The sequence below is a fragment of the Mus caroli genome, chromosome 8 (genome assembly GCF_900094665.2).
Source record: "Mus caroli chromosome 8, CAROLI_EIJ_v1.1, whole genome shotgun sequence".
In the NCBI taxonomy this organism is placed as follows: domain Eukaryota; kingdom Metazoa; phylum Chordata; class Mammalia; order Rodentia; family Muridae; genus Mus; species Mus caroli.
Window position 1 is genome coordinate 101,055,587 of NC_034577.1, and position 15,890 is coordinate 101,071,476.

General features: G+C 43.3%; 1 pseudogene; it reads right to left on the minus strand.

The window, feature by feature from the left end:
- Positions 1–8,102: 8,102 nt before the first annotated feature.
- On the minus strand, positions 8,103–8,498 carry LOC110300910 (annotated as a pseudogene).
- Positions 8,499–15,890: the final 7,392 nt, after the last annotated feature.

The window sequence follows — 15,890 nt, forward strand, 5'->3', positions numbered from 1 at the left end:
TTTTCTGAGGAACCACCAAACTGATTTCCAGAGTGGTTGTCCAAACTGATTTCCAGAGTGGTTGTACCAGCTTGCAATCCCACCAGCAATGGAGGAGTATACATCTTTCTCAACATCCTTGCCAGCATTTGCTGTCATCTGAGTTTTTGGTCTTAGCCATTCTGACTGGTGTGAGGTGGAATCTCAAGGTTGTTTTGATGTGCATTTCCCTGATGATTAAGGATGTTGAACATTTTTCCAGGTGCTTCTCAGCCATTTGGTATTCCTCAGTTGAGAATTCTTTGTTTAGCTCTGTACCCCATTTTTAATAGGGTTATTTGGTTTTCTGGAGTCCAATTTCTTGAGTTCTTTATATATATTGGATATTAGCCCCCTATCAGATTTAGGAGTGGTGAAGATCTTTTTCCAATCTGTTGGTGGCCTTTTTGTCTTATTGACGGTGTCCTTTGCCTTTCAGAAGCTTTGCAATTTTTATGAGGTCCCATTTGTCGATTCTTGATCTTATAGCACAAGTCATTGCTGTTCTGTTCAGGAATCTTTCCTCTGTGGTCATATCTTCAAGGCTCTTCCCCACTTTCTCCTCTATAAGTTTCAGTGTCTCTGGTTTTATGTGGAATTCCTTGATCCACTTAGATCTGAGCTTTGTACAAGGAGATAAGAATGGATCAATTCACATTCTTCTACATGGTAACTGCCAGTTGAGCCAGCACCATTTGTTGAAGATGCTGTCTTCTTTCCACTGGATGGATTTAGCTCCTTTGTCAAAGATCAAGTGACCATAGGTGTGTGGGTTCATTTCTGGGTCTTCAGTTCTATTCCATTGATCTACCTGTCTGTCACTGCACCAGTACCATGCAGTTTTTATCACAATTGCTCTGTAGTACAGCTTGAGGTCAGGCATAGTGATTCCACCAGAGTTCTTTTATTGTTGAGAATAGTTTTTGTTATCCTAGATTTTTTGTTATTCTAGATGAATTTGCAAATTGCCCTTTCTAACTCTGTGAAGAATTGAGTTGGAATTTTGATGGGGATTGCATTGAGTCTGTAGATTGGTTTTGGCAAGATAGCCATTTTGACTATATTAATCCTGCCAATCCATGAGCATGGGAGATTTTTTTCCATCTTCTGAGATCTTCGATTTCTTTCTTCAGAGACTTGAAGTTTTTTTTACAGATCTTTCTCTTCCTTAGTTAGAGTCACACCAAGGTATTTTATATTATTTGTGACTATTGTGAAGGGTGTTGTTTCCCTACTTCCTTTCTCAGCCCGTTTATCCTTTGTGTAGAGAAAGGCTACTGATTTGTTTGAGTTAATTTTATATCCAGCTACTTCACTGAAGTTGTTTATTGGGTTTAGGAATTCTCTGGTGGAATTTTTGGGGTCACTTATATATACTATCATATCATCTGCAAATAGTGATATTTTGACTTCTTCCTTTCCAATTTGTATCCCTTTGATCTCCTTTTGTTGTCTAATTGTTCTGGCTAGGACTTCAAGTACTATATTGAATAGATAGGGAGAAAGTGGGCAGCCTTGTCTAGTCCCTGATTTTAGTGGGATTGTTTCAAGTGATTAAGGCCTAGATATCTGCTTTTTAAAAAAAAAGTCTTTTCACTTGTGTTGATGTGTGGACATGCGTGGGAGGCACAAGTTAATGTTGGGGGTTGGGGTGTCTCCCTCTAACACTCTCCATCTGATTCTGATTCTTCTTCTTCTTCTTCTTCTTCATCTTCTTCTTCTTCTTCTTCATCTTCTCCCTTTTCCTCTTCCTCCTCCCCCTCCCCCTCCTCCTCCTTCTTCTTTCTTCTTCTTCTTCTTCTTCTTCTTCTTCTTCTTCTTCTTCTTCTTCTTCTTCTTCTTCTTCNCTTCTTCTTCTTCTTCTTCTTCTTCTTCTTCTTCTTCTTCTTCTTCTTCTTCTTCTTCTTCTTCATCTTCTCCCTCTTCCTCCTCCCCCTCCCCCCTCCTCCTCTTCCTCCTCCTCCTCCTTCTTCTTCTTTCTTCTTGTTCTTGTTCTTGTTCTTCCTCTTGTTCTTCTTCTTCTTCTTCTTCTTCTTCTTGTTCTTCTTCTTCTTCTTGTTCTTCTTGTTCTTGTTCTTGTTCTTCTTGTTCTTCTTGTTCTTGTTCTTGTTCTTGTTCTTCTTCTTCTTCTTCTTCTTCTTCTTCTTCTCCCTCTTCCTCCTCCTCCTCCTCCTCTTCTTCTTCCTCCTCTTTTTTGAGACATGGTCTCTCTACATAGCCCTGGCTGTCCTAGAACTTACTATGTAGACCAGGCTGGTCTCAAACTCACAGTGATCCACCTGCCTCTGCCTCTCAAGTGCTGAGATCAAAGGCGTCCAGCTCCATCTTGAGGGTCTCTTTCCTGAACCTGAAGCTTGCAGTCAACACATGAATCCTGAGAATTCCCCTGTCTCTACCTCCTCTGTGCTGGGACCACAGACGCTATGTGGGTTTTACAAGAGAGTTGGAGATTCAAACTCAGGACCCCACGCTTTCATGTTGAGCACTTTACCCACCAAACCATCTCCCCAGCCCTGACACCCGCACTTTGAAATGGTTCCACAAGGCACCTCTCTAAGAACTAGCGTGTCGAACATGAGTCACGGTCTATTTTGTGTTGTGATAACAAAACACCCAACACTTGGAACTTCATGAGGAAGATAGATTCATTTGGGTCACAGTTCTGAAGGTTTTCGAGTGTAGGGCTGGTATCCACTAGGGGAAGCACGAAATGAGGGGAAGGGAGAGGGAAGACAGGCTGCTCTTTTTAAAGCAGCCTGCTCCTGTGGGAACCAATCCATTCCCACGAGTCCTGCACCAATCTAACCGGTGGGCTAGAGCCTCATTACTTTCCCTGACCTGCATCTCTTCGATGCTACCATCACACCGGAGAACAAATCCCTAACACATGAAGTGCACTTATGAAGTATAGCAATAAATAAACCTTGCACCTTTCCACCCTAAAGGAGGACTCAGTGCCAGGGAGGATCCAAATACTTAAATACTTTTAAAAACAGGTATTTTTATTTTAGTGCAATCTATGGCATTCCTAGGCAAAGAGTTTATTTTCCCGATTTGATTCTTTGAGCAGTTTCACTGAGCCACAAGTTGCTCTCTCTGGTCCTTGAATATTCTCCCATGATCTGCTGGCTCTTTATCCCTTAGAGCACCCTTTGCTTGCTGAATGTTCCCATCTTCAAGCTGTGGGGTCAGAAAGAGCTTCTGGAGGCCCCTCTTTCCAGGCAGGGGCCTTAGAAGGGATAGACAGTCCTAGGAAGGCAGAGCCAACCAGCAGAGGGCAGCTCAGGCTCCACTATCTGTGCCAGAACACAACTGCGTGCCCTCACCTAGATCCACCTGTTGTAGTTTAGACTAAAATACCAGAAGTTCAGGTCAGCGCACTCAATTTCCCGACCTTCATTTCGTCCCTGGATGAGCTTGGGAAGTCACCCAAGCTCCGGGCAACAAGTGTCCTCATCTGAGAAGCGGCGATGGCACCAACTTCATAAAGACCAGACAAATAAAGCACTTCCTTACTCCTTTAAACTGCTTTTGCCACAGGAGCAGGAAGAGAAACTGAGGTAAGCCCAAAGAGCAGGCTGTCACACGTGACGCCGAATTACCCGCCCCTTTCCTGCGTTGCTCCTGTGTTTACCGCTCACACCGCACAAAATTACGACACGAATTAAGATAGCCCTGTGCCCTCAGAGCTTGCAGACTCAGCAGAAGGCAGCTAGGAAAGGCTGAGATGAAAAAGATGGACGTGGGGTGTGGAGGCAGAAGTAACGCAAAACAGCTTCCCGACTAGGATGATGGTTAGGAAAGGGTTTGGGAAGATGGAAAGCTTTGGAATCGGGGAAGCCAAGGCGGGGAAGAACGTTAGAGGAGACCTTCGAGTCCAAATGTTCCATTTGGAGAGCAGGGCTGGGAGCGAGACAGGAAGTGAGGGGAACGGAGGTTGAAAAGATGGGCGAGGACGGGTCCCAAGAAGCTTTCCTGGCTAGGCATTCGCCATACCACTTACTACGGTAGCCCATTGTCCCCAAACAGTGCCACAACCTCTACTATGGTACAGAGGAGACTCGTTGGTGCTTTTACTCAATCTATGAATGTTGTTAGTTTTTTTTTTTTTTTCCTGACTCGAATTTATGGTGTTACTGATCTTCTAGTGTAGTGGTGCGAGCATGTCATGTATGGATAAATGTTTGCACGTGGGCTTGCACGTTGGGCTTGAGTCTAGAGACTTCATAGAGCCACCAGAGACAGCTTTAAACTTTTAAAACATTTGTTAATTATTATTACTATTAGTATGCATGTTGTGTGGGCGGTACCTCTGTGCACAGGTAGAGGTCAGAGAACAACTTTTGCGTGTCAGTTCTCTCCTTTCACAGTGGGTCCTGGGGATTGAACTCAGGTCATCGGGTTTTTGCAGCAAGTACATGCATCCACTGAGCCCCCTCGCTGGCCCCAGAGGGGACTTTTTTTTTTTTTTAAACTGGAATTGAATGAGGGCATTGTGTTTGCTATGCAAGCACTCTGCCGCTGAGCTATGCCAGGCCCCTTCCAGAGGGGACTTTTAAGGAGAGAAGTGCTTTAAAGTTGTTACAGGGGGAAATTCTAGAATATTCTGGAAGGAGAGCAAGCCCTAACCCAAACTCTGGCATTGAGAGCTATTGAGAACAGAGAGGGTGAATAACCAATAGTATGAAACGCTGAAGAACAACCTGACCCTGGGTCAAATGCTCGGCGAGCTACACCATTCACAGGGCTTAGTGGGTAACAAGGGCCCAATTGCTTATAACAAACAGGCTAGGGACATTAAAGGGAAAACTTGCAATTCTACTTTTCTACCACTAGATGTCGCGCAGGTCTAAGTAAGGTAAAGATCCTTCTCCATTTCCTTTCCTCCTCCGAGCCATAGTGATAGACAAGATACCCAGAATTCAGTTAGTTGCAGATGCGGTTAGGAAAGGTAAGCAAAAGGTGGCCAAGAACTATCTGTGCTAATTAAGATAATAAAGATCGAGGATAAGAGAAATCAAGGCCTGTGATTTGGCGCGGCAGATAAAGGCTCTGTAGGCATCTTTGCAAGCAGGAGGACCCAAATTTGAATTCCCAGAATCCACATAAAGAAGTCCGGTGTGGTGTCTTAGGCTGAAGAACTAGTACTGGGGCGGAGAGACAAAAGTATCCCTGGGACCTTATAGCCAGCAAGATTGGTGAGCTCTAGTTTCAGTAAGAGGCTCCGTCTCAAAACAAGGTAGAGAGAGACGGCATTGGCCTCTGGCTTGGCATTCATGTACACACACACACACACCCACCCACACACACGCACAGGCACATGCACACACATGCACAAATACACACACACACAAAGCATACACATTAAGCTACAAACACACAATTCAATATTTTATCATTGTTTTAGATTAACAACAATTTTACCATAGAAACTTCTGATAATGGAACTAACCTTAGTCCACGAGGGCAGAGGGAACAGAAATGGTGACGGGGTGGGGTGGGGTTGGAACCCCTGTGTGTATGTACAGTGAAGACCACACCGGGACAACTCGTCAGGAGGCAGATCAACTTTACATAGGGTGATTGAAGGCTTATAAAGTTTTGGGGCACTGAGGGCAGGGACACCCAGGATGGGTAAAGGTCACCGGCTGGGGGCTTAGGGTACCTGGCACACCTCATTAGCATGGGAAGCAAGTCAGGAATCTCAGGTCCTGGCCGAACAGGTTTTGTCAGGAGAAAGGGACTTGATCCTCTAAGACTACCTGATATTCCTCAGGTGAGTGTGGGGGCTTAGCATCCCCCAGACAAGGTCAGAGAAAATCTGCTAACCAGGGAGTCTCCATTTTGCACGGAGCTCAGAGGCTGTCCGGTCATGGTAGACTTCAACCTTAACTAGCAGAGTTTTCCCACAAAAACTAGAGAAGAAATTAAAATCACCCGTTAAATCACCATTCATTGCCACACTTACGCTGCGTATTCTCCCTTGGAGATGGAACAGTTTCTGTCTAATCAGGAACTTTTTCACAATTTCCTTTCAGAGAGGACTTCATAAGAGATTTTTTTCTACTTCTATCATGTTTAATGTTTCAAATAGATTTTAAAAACTGGGTGAGGGGGCTGGAGAGATGGCTCAGCTGTTAAGAGCACTGACTGCTCTTCCAGAGGTCCAGAGTTCAAATCCCAGCAACCACATGGTGGCTTACAACCATCTGTAATGGGATCTGATGCCCTCTTCTTTTTTTGGGTTTTGTTTGTTTGTTTGTTTGTTTTTGAGACAGGGTTTCTCTGTATAGCCCTGGCTGTCCTGGAACTCACTTTGTAGACCAGGCTGGCCTCGAACTCAGAAATCNGCCTGCCTCTGCCTCCCGAGGGCTGGGATTAAAGGCGTGNGCCACCACGCCCGGCTTGATGCCCTCTTCTTGTGTGTCTGAAGACAGCTACAGTGTACTTACATATAATGAATAAATCTTTGAAAAAAAAGTTAAAAAAAACTGGTTGAGTGCATATTACTTTTAGCTTCAGATAAAGATATCATGTATATTTAAGAGGCATTTAACTATTATAAGTTATTTTGATGACTTAAAAAAAATGTCAATTCTGGGGGCTGCAAGATGGCTCAGCGGTTAAGAGCACTGACTGTTCTACCGAAGGTCCTGAGTTCAAATCCCAGCAACCACAGGGTGGCTCACAACCACCCATAATGAGATCTGACACCCTCTTCTGGTGAGTCTGAAGACAGCTACAATGTACTTAATTATAATAATAAATAAATAAATCTTTGGGCCTGAGCGAGCAAGGCCAACAGGAGCAAGTGGGGTTGACCAGAGCAAGCACATATACATAAAAAAAATTGTCGATAACTGAGTTGCATATTTTAAAAGAAATTTTATTAGTTTAATAAAAAATACCCATTCATCAATCTACTAGTCCTTATTCTAAATAACATTTTTTTTTCCCGAGTAACTGACTTCTAATCTATATATCTGGTATTACGAAGGACTTTCAGCTGATGTAAGGTGCAAAAATAAAAAATAATGGTTTATAATTTCCTAAACAGAGCCCTTGGGGGTGGTTTTTAGGTGTTTGTACCTCCAGCTCTTCCAGGGCCCAGAGGCCACCTGCTCCCTCTTCCCTCAGCCTCAGAGAGTGTTATCTTAGAATGTGGTGAACTTTGCAAAACCAAATTAATTTTTAAAAGTAAATCTATGCTTGGCAGTTCCTCCAGCTCTCAGAGAAGCTAACTGCAGCACCAAGCAAACACACACAAATGCAGTGGGTTTCGAAACTCCCATGCCCAAGGCAGGGTCACCATGACACAGGTGTGAGGACAGACCATCTGGCAAATCAGAGCTGGACACCCTGCTTCTTCTGGGCAGAAACTCTTTAGACATCAGTCCTAGCAAAGGTCTGCCTTAGCTGGTTGCACCAAAGCCTTAAACCAGGTAATAAAAAGAACAAGAATGAAAACAAAAACCCAGTATTTGGCTCACAATTCTGGTGGCTCAAAAGTCCAACGAGCACGGAGCCAGCCCTGGTAAACCCTTCCCTACCCAGCAACATGATTACATGGTGGAGAATCACCCACGGAAGGGCCAAAGCCATGTGAGAACCTGTGAGAACCTCATGAAATCTTTGAGTGTGGTGACCTCATACCAGGTCCCACCTCTTAAAGGCTTCACCCCATCAGCACCACCACACAGGAGACCAATTTTCTAGGATGTGGGCCATTTGGGAACACATTAAAATGACATCAATGCCGGGCAGTGGTGGTACACGCCTTTAATCCCAGCACTTGGGAGGCAGAGGCAGGTGGATCTCTGAGTTTGAGGCCAGCCTGGTCTACAGAGTGAGTTTCAGGACAGCCAGGGCTACACAGAGAAACCCTGTCTCGAAAAACAAAACAAACAAACAAACAAACAAACAAAAAAGACATCAAGCCAGCAAGGTCCTTCCCTGAAGGGTGTGTGTGTGTGTGTGTGTGTGTGTGTGTGTGTGTATGTGTGTGAGAGAGAGAGAGAGAAACTTTTTAGTTTATTTGTCCTCTCAGAAATCTGCACATCACAGCAGATCAAGTCACCACAGATCTACTCCTTTGGCTTTTTCCCAGGACCAACGTTGGCCTTTGCAGTCCCCCCGACCTTCTTCATTCTGATCTTGTGTTCTTTTCGCTGTTCTGGGGAGGTCTTTTTTTTCTTCTCATAGAGGTACTGTGTCTTGCAAGTCTGTGTGTAGGCTCATTCTTCTTTGTATAATCTAAAGAATCACAGATCATGCCAAAGCCAGTAGTTGTCTTGCCACCACCGAAGTGAGTTCTGAATCTAAATACAAGGATAACATCTGGTGAAGTTTTGTACATATTGACCAGCTGTTCCCGAATTTCCGTCTTTGGTGCTGTTTTCCTTCCCAGGATGAAGGACATCAATGACCATCTGTTTCCTCTGAAGCAGACGGTTGGTCATGAACTTCCTCGTCTGGATGGTTACAGTGCCTGCAGAGGAGGACTTTCCTAAGATTTTATAAAGAAGTTTATCTATCTATCTATCTATCTATCTATCTATCTATCTATCTATCTATCTATCATCTCTGTGTATGTGTGCATATGTATACCATGGCACAACTGTGCAGGTCAGAGGACAACTCTTAGTGGTCAGTTCTTTCTTTCCACCAAGTGCTTCTCTCAAGGATTGAGCTCAGGCTGTCAGAGTTGGTAGCCAGTTGCCTTTACCTGCTGAGCCACCTTGTCATCCTGAGATTTTTTGTTTTTCTTTTTAAAGACAGAATCCAAAGGTATTTTTCAAAGCCAAGACTTTAAAGCTTGCACCTTAAGACTTGTCTCAGAAGTGGTATTTTAAGAATGGTTGAGGTGGGATGCCCTGATGTTATTCTCAGACATCTCCCTATTTTGCGGATAGGGAAACAGAGCTCGGTTGCTCAAGGTCGACAGATCCTGGGACCTGAGGAATTCTCTTTCGTTTCTTTCCATTTCATCAAACCAATACTGCTGTTTGCTCCCTAGTGTAAGCTGAACGGTATCTTCTCAAATTCATACACTGGAGCCTCAGCTTCCTGTACCTGGGAACGTGACTATATTTGGAAACATTATAACTAGTTGAGATGAGATGCTACTGAAGTGCATGTGGTCACTAGTCTAATCTACTTCTTTAGGACTGATTTCCCTTTAAAAAAAAAAAAGAAAAAAAAGAGGACTTGGAGAGAACTCCATGATAAGATGAAGACAGAGGTCGGGGTGATGCTGGTCCACACCAAAGAACATCAAAGATGGTTGGGGCAGGAGCTGGGTATAGAGAGGCACAGAACAGGTCCTTCCTCTTTCTCCAGAAGGAACCAAGGTTGACACCTTGACTTTGGACATCTCCCCTGGGCTAAGAAACAATGTGTTTCTGTTGTTTAAGCTGTCAAGTTTGGGGGGCTTTGTTGTGGTACTCCTAGGAAAGAAAACTGCTAATATCTCAGGCGTGAAAGGTCATGGTGGTCTTACTGAGACTATTCTCATCTCTTCATCCTTGGTTAATAATTTCATCTGAGAGAGTAAACTAGAAAACCATTGGTTTCCCTGCTGGTGGGGTATGTAGTTAACAGAGCACAGGAATGTGAGAAAAAAAAATAGTAGTGACCTTAGTAACAAACATGTTTGTTGTCCTAAGGGCTAGAGTGGGAAACAGATCGACAAGTTAGCCAGAATTTGACGGGCAAGACAGAAAATGAGACAGAGATTCATAGTGAGTTTTGATGAGCCCATGTACAGTCGGGGGTCTCACAAGCCCCGTGTAGAAGCTTGTCCCTGGCTGAATACGAAATTTTGGTATATCCAGAAGAGTCATAGAAAAAGAGACTGAGAAAGAGGTAGGAAACTTTTGACAAAAGAGGCTCAAAGCAATCTCAAATCTGATGGGCAACATTACAATCAAATGTTGAGTAAGACACTTAGACACAACGCGGTCAAGCGAAGGCCAAAAATAATGAGAAAAAATCTTGAATGTTCTAAAGGAAAATGTCATATCAAGTTAAAAGAACAACAATAAGATCAATGACAGATTTCTCACTTGAAACAGTGTTAGCCCACAAGAATCTGGGGCACCATATTGGGAATACTAAAGAAAAGAAAGAATGAATTTTATACCTAGTAAAACTAGTCTTTAAAGATGAAAGTAAAGACTTTATAGATAGTCTGTCTCTGTCTATCTGTCTGTCCCTGTCTGTCTGTCCCTGTCTGTCTGTCTGTCTGTCTGTCTGTCTGTCTGATTTGTTTTGGAAGGATTTAACTACATAGCCCAGTCTGGTTTTAAACTCATGATACTTCTGCCTCAGTAATTACTGACAGGTACTAATAACGTACCTAGTGATTAAGATACTTCTGCTAGCAATTTTGCCTTACAAGAACTATCAAAGGAGACACTTCAGAAGGAAATTGCTAGTTGAGTGCTGTGATGTTCACTCATAGTCTCACCCACCTGGTAACACAGAAGTTCAAAGCCAGCCTGGGAAACATAATGAGACCTTGTCTTATAAAAACAAATGGTTTCATCTTCTTTCTCTATAGTCTCTAACTTCTCTATTTCCCCAAGACCAGAATGTCATTGAGATGACAAACATTTTTCATTTGATACTGAAAAACAGATGAACCACACTGTTATGCGTTGAATATGAAATGACTCACACATGGTCAAATATTGGATACTGGATCTCCAGGGAATTGTGCTACTTTGAGAGGTTCTGGAAACTTCAGGATATTGGAGGAAATAGGTATGTAAGAGTTTCCAATTACCTCTTCCCTATTTCTTCCATCATGAAGTAAGGAACCTTTGCCACAACATTCTTGTTTACAAAACATTTGGCATGAGGCTAATCGACCATGGACTGAATCCTCCAAAACCATGAGCAAAATAAACTCTTCCCCCTTTAAGCTCTCTCAGGTACCTTAGTCAGAGCTACTCCAAAGTAACAAATATACATCACACAAGAGGGGCCTGGGACAATCACTGCTTGGAAGAAAGTCTCCCAGGGCAGCACTGTCATGAAGACTTACTCTTGACTCTATGTGACTTAGAAGTAAGCATTAGTTCTATCAATTCACTGACACTGGAGACTGCTACATTAGCTAATGCTAATAGGCTTAAACATATGGATATGTTACAAAGTAACTTTACATTTTTAAGATTTATTTATCTACTCATTGAGAATTTCATGTATACAATGCATTTTGATCTCCCCAACTCCCGCTCCTCCAAGATCATATGTCATATTGTCTTGTTTATTTTTTTATTTATAACCTACTGAGTCCAGTCAGTGTTGCCTCTTCATGCATGGATAAAGGGCCATCCAAGGACTCATGGGCAACCTTGGACAGGCCATATCTCTGAAGGAAACGGATTCTTCGTTCTCCAGTAGCATCAGTGGCCAATTGCTCTTAGCTTGGGGTGGGGACTCTTGACCTTCATCCATCCATATTGATATTGTTGGATCTTGTGTAGGTGTTGTATAGACAGCCAGAGCTTCTGTGAGCTCATGAGTGCCACAGCTCTGTCATGTCCTGGAAACATATTTTACCATGGTCCTTCTCTACCCCTGGCTCTTATGGTCTTCCTGCCTCCTCTTCTGCAATGTTCCCTTAAGTTCCTCTGGAGCCATCAGTAATGAAAAGAGGATTTGCAAGAGCTAGAAGATTAGACGAGACTGGAGAAAGAGCTCAGGTCTCGTCCGAGATTTTGGCTGCTTATTCCTTTTTTTTTTTTTTAGTATGTCATTTGGGTTTGTGTGTGTGTGTGTGTGTGACTGATTTGGGCACCTAAGGATATTTAATTATTTTGGACCTAATTTTCCTCTGATGAAAAGTTCTTCACTGAAATTGTGCACAGTGGTGAAACTGACCTTATAGGGTAGTTGTAAAATTTTGTGTGATTTAATATATTTAAAACATTTTAAATTGGGGTTGTTAGTGTCAAGTGTCATGTCTATTTTCTCCTTTGTCAGTTAATACCTCAACTCCCTCATGTTTTGCACAGGAGGTGAAGGCAAAAAAATTTTTTTAAAAATTAAATTGACCTAATACAATTAATGTTTACTTCTCAGTTATGCCAAGTTGCAAGCAGGTGTCTCACAGATGAGGCAAAACCATGACAAAGGGTGACTGGAGGCTGATAGACCACAGCCATGCTGGAAACTTCTCTCCACGTGTGTGCTTGTTCACACATGTGCAAGTACATGCGGCTGTGTGTGGACAACGTCAGATGTCATTACACGGGCCATAAATACTGTTGTTGATGTTGATAGGGTCTGTCTTCCCCTGGGGGCAGCCAAGGAGGCTGGCTGACTGGCCAGTGAATCCAGACCTCTGCTTGTCTCTCCGTCCCCAGTGCTGGCATCACCATCCCAGACTCCCACACCACCATGCCCAGTATTTTTTGTTTTCCCTTTTTGTCTTTTAAAATCTGTGCTGTGGGGTTAAACTCAGGTCCTTGTGTATGTGAGTCAAGTGTTTTTTGCACTGAAGTATCTCTCCCGGTCCTATGCTAGAAATTCCTTCAGACACTTCTATATCAGATGGTTTTTTTGTTTTTTTGGTTTGTGTTTTTTTTCTACATCAGATTCTAATCCTTTCTCTAGGACTAGATCCCATTCACTGCCAGCCAGGTAGAATAGGTGAGCTTGTTCAAAATACCACATTTAATCAAGTTGTCTATTTTGGTTGGCTTATTTGACACTTGCAAGTCAACATTGCAACATTATATTTGTCTTCTGATTTAAAAAAAAATGATGGGTGATGTGCTTGCATTTTAACCCTTTCTAGGAGATAAACATTTACCTCCTGAGTCGATAGACTTATTTTTTAAACACACCATTGTACACGACACTCTTTAACATCACATAAAACAAGTTAAATAAATATGACCCTTGCCCTCAGAAATGCACACACACACACGAAATGAAACAGACTTCCGCTTTCTTGGTACGCACTTTGGTGAAACCACAAGCTAGGGACAATGATCAAATATTTACAAGACCCCCTAAGCATCACAGTTAATAATTTTCATGTTGGGACTCACCGACATGTGAGTGGCAGTTGAATCAACAGAGCAGCAAAAGCAGCTACTTAAAAAAAAATAAGCAGGGCGTGGTGGCACACGCCTTTAATCCCAGCACTCGGGAGGCAGATGCAGGTGGATTTCTGATTTCGATACCCACCTGGTCTACAGAGTGAGTTCCAGGACAGCCAGGACTATACAGAGAAACCCTGTCTCAAAAACCAAAAAACAACCCCCCCAAAACCCCCCCCCCAAAAAAACCAAAAAAAAACCCCAAACCAAAACAAAAAAATCCATAGGTCATTTTGGAGGATGGGTCACTAAAATTTGAGGAAGCACTGATTTGCGCATGCACATATGTTCCTCTAACCATTACTTTATGTAGTGCTTTCTCAAAGAAAGGAGATGGGGCACCCCCCCCCCCAGGAGAACTGGTATACCCATTGCTTGGAGTTTCTGATGACTGCTCTGACATGAGGCAGCATTCTGTCATCATCTGTGTGTACTCTGGACAGGGAACTGTGTCCAGGAGAGTCCCCTCTTTCCCTTCGTTATCCCCAGGGCTAGGTCTTGCCTCAGTCACCTGATGCTCGTTTGCAGTGGGCGAGGTAGGGCAGGTGAGGAGAGTGGATCTGTTGCTGTGAGACACGCAACCAAGTGCAAGAGTGAAGTCACTGAACCAGGTGTTTCCCAATGTTTGCTCTGGCAGAGGGAGGGAGGGAGGGAGGGAGGGAGAGCCGGTCTTTTGTTCTAAGGGACTGAAACTCTTCTGGAAATCTAAGGGGAGTGGGTGGAGCCAGCACTGGGTCTGCAGGGCACGAGGTCTACTGGGCAGCAGGCTCAGCCATTTATAGTGCTAGACCACTTGGCAAATGGGGATTCCTCGTTCAGGTGTCAGCTCAGAGTTAGATGAAGCCCCCTCTGCTTTGCGGCTCCTCCTGAACTTCTTATAGATCTCTGTACCAGGTGAACACTGATCTATAAGCCTCTCGCCTCTCCATGTGGAGCCCTGGCCGTGTCCATCCATTCCCAGGAGTCAGCAGAGTGGTGTCCAGGAAGACACCCGATGGGTGTCAACGCAATGGGGCCAACTTGAGATAGAGTATGTCTATGTAGCCTTGGCTGGCTTGGAACTTTCTTTCTTTGAGCAGGTTGGCCTCAAACTCACAAGGATCATCTGGCTATGTACCTCCTGAGTGCTGAGATTAAATGAGTGTACCACTGAACCTGGCTTACTTACTTTATTTATTTACTTATCCTCTAAGTTGTGTGTGTGTGTGTGTTGGATACAGTCTTGCTATGCAGTCCTAGGCTCTTCCTAAACTTGTATTTATTTTTGCCACAGCTTCCCCAGAGCTGAGATTTGCTTCCTTAAAAAAACACATATTAATTTTAGAGAATAATAGGTTTCCATTATGAAATTTCCATATCTTCATCATGAAATCATTTTTACAGTACTGGCTATTGAACTCAGAGCCTGTGTATACTAAGGCAAATGCTCCACCACTGACCTACATCCCCAGCCCTCTGTAATGTGCTTTGATGATATTCTTTCTCCATTACATCGTGGTCCCATTTTTCTCCTTCCTCTTCTGAAATAGCTACTCTTCTGCCGTCGTGCCCTTTTCTTTTCTCTAAATCGAGATTCTGCCTCTGAGTGAAAACATGAGATGCTGGTCTTCCTCAGTCTGTCTTCTCTTACTTAACAAAACGCTCTGTCCATTTTCCTGCGAATGCTGTCATTCCATCCTTTAGTGTTGAACAGAACTCCACTGTGTATGTGTGTCACATCTTCTTTATCCATTTCTCTGTGGATGGAGACTTAGGCTAATTGCACAGTCTGCCTATTATGAATACAGCAACACAGATGTGCAGAAATCTCAGCGGTATGCTGACTTCGGCTCCTCCCAGGACATACCTGAGAGTGGTATAGCTAGATCGCAAGGTGATTCTATTTTTAGAACCTATAATAATTTCCGTTTGGGTATATTAATTTACATTCCCACCAATAATATATGAAGGTTCCATTCTGCCTGTATATTTATATTTTCTTTCTGTCTCTGTCTCTGTCTGTCTCTCTCTGCCTCAAGTCTGCTAGGAAAGCTCTTTTACTCTTCAGTCAACATTCCCAGCCCATTTATGGCTTTCTCTTTCTTGGCGATGCCATCACGCATGGCCAGGATGAAGCGAAGTCTTCGTGTAGTTGAGATTAACATTTTCCTGGTTCTAGTTGCCTCCTATTCAACAGGCAGACCACTGAGTAGCCCAATCATATGGGGCCCAGAGGATCTCTGGTTATAAAAGTTAATGATCCTGGTTGCTTAACTGATTTAAGTAACAGTTAATCAAACATAGGGCCTCCTGGTTTTCTGCAAATGAGGCAGAGTGGCCCAGAGTTTAACTACAGCTGTCAGAGGAGAACACTTTGGCCTGGGGTTTGGTTCCTTAGTAGCTGTGTGGCATTTGGGCAAAGTTATTTAACCCTCCTATGCTTGGGTTTCTGCATTTTTCAAATGTGATTATTATAATACCTACCACATGGTGGGGATCAAAGCAATACAGACTTAGAATTGCCAAGTGCCAAGAACACAGAAGCTTAACTTCTCATTCTCATACAATATTCAACACCATTTAAGGAGTTAATACAAGCTCTTCGAAAAGTGCTCATCACCTGCCATATCCAGGGTTCCATCCCATAATCAACTTCCAAACGCTGACACCATTGCATATATTAGCAAGATTTTGCTGAAAGGACCCAGATATAGCTGTCTCTTGTGAGACTATGCCGGGGCCTAGCAAACACAGAAGTGGATGCTCACAGTCTGCTAT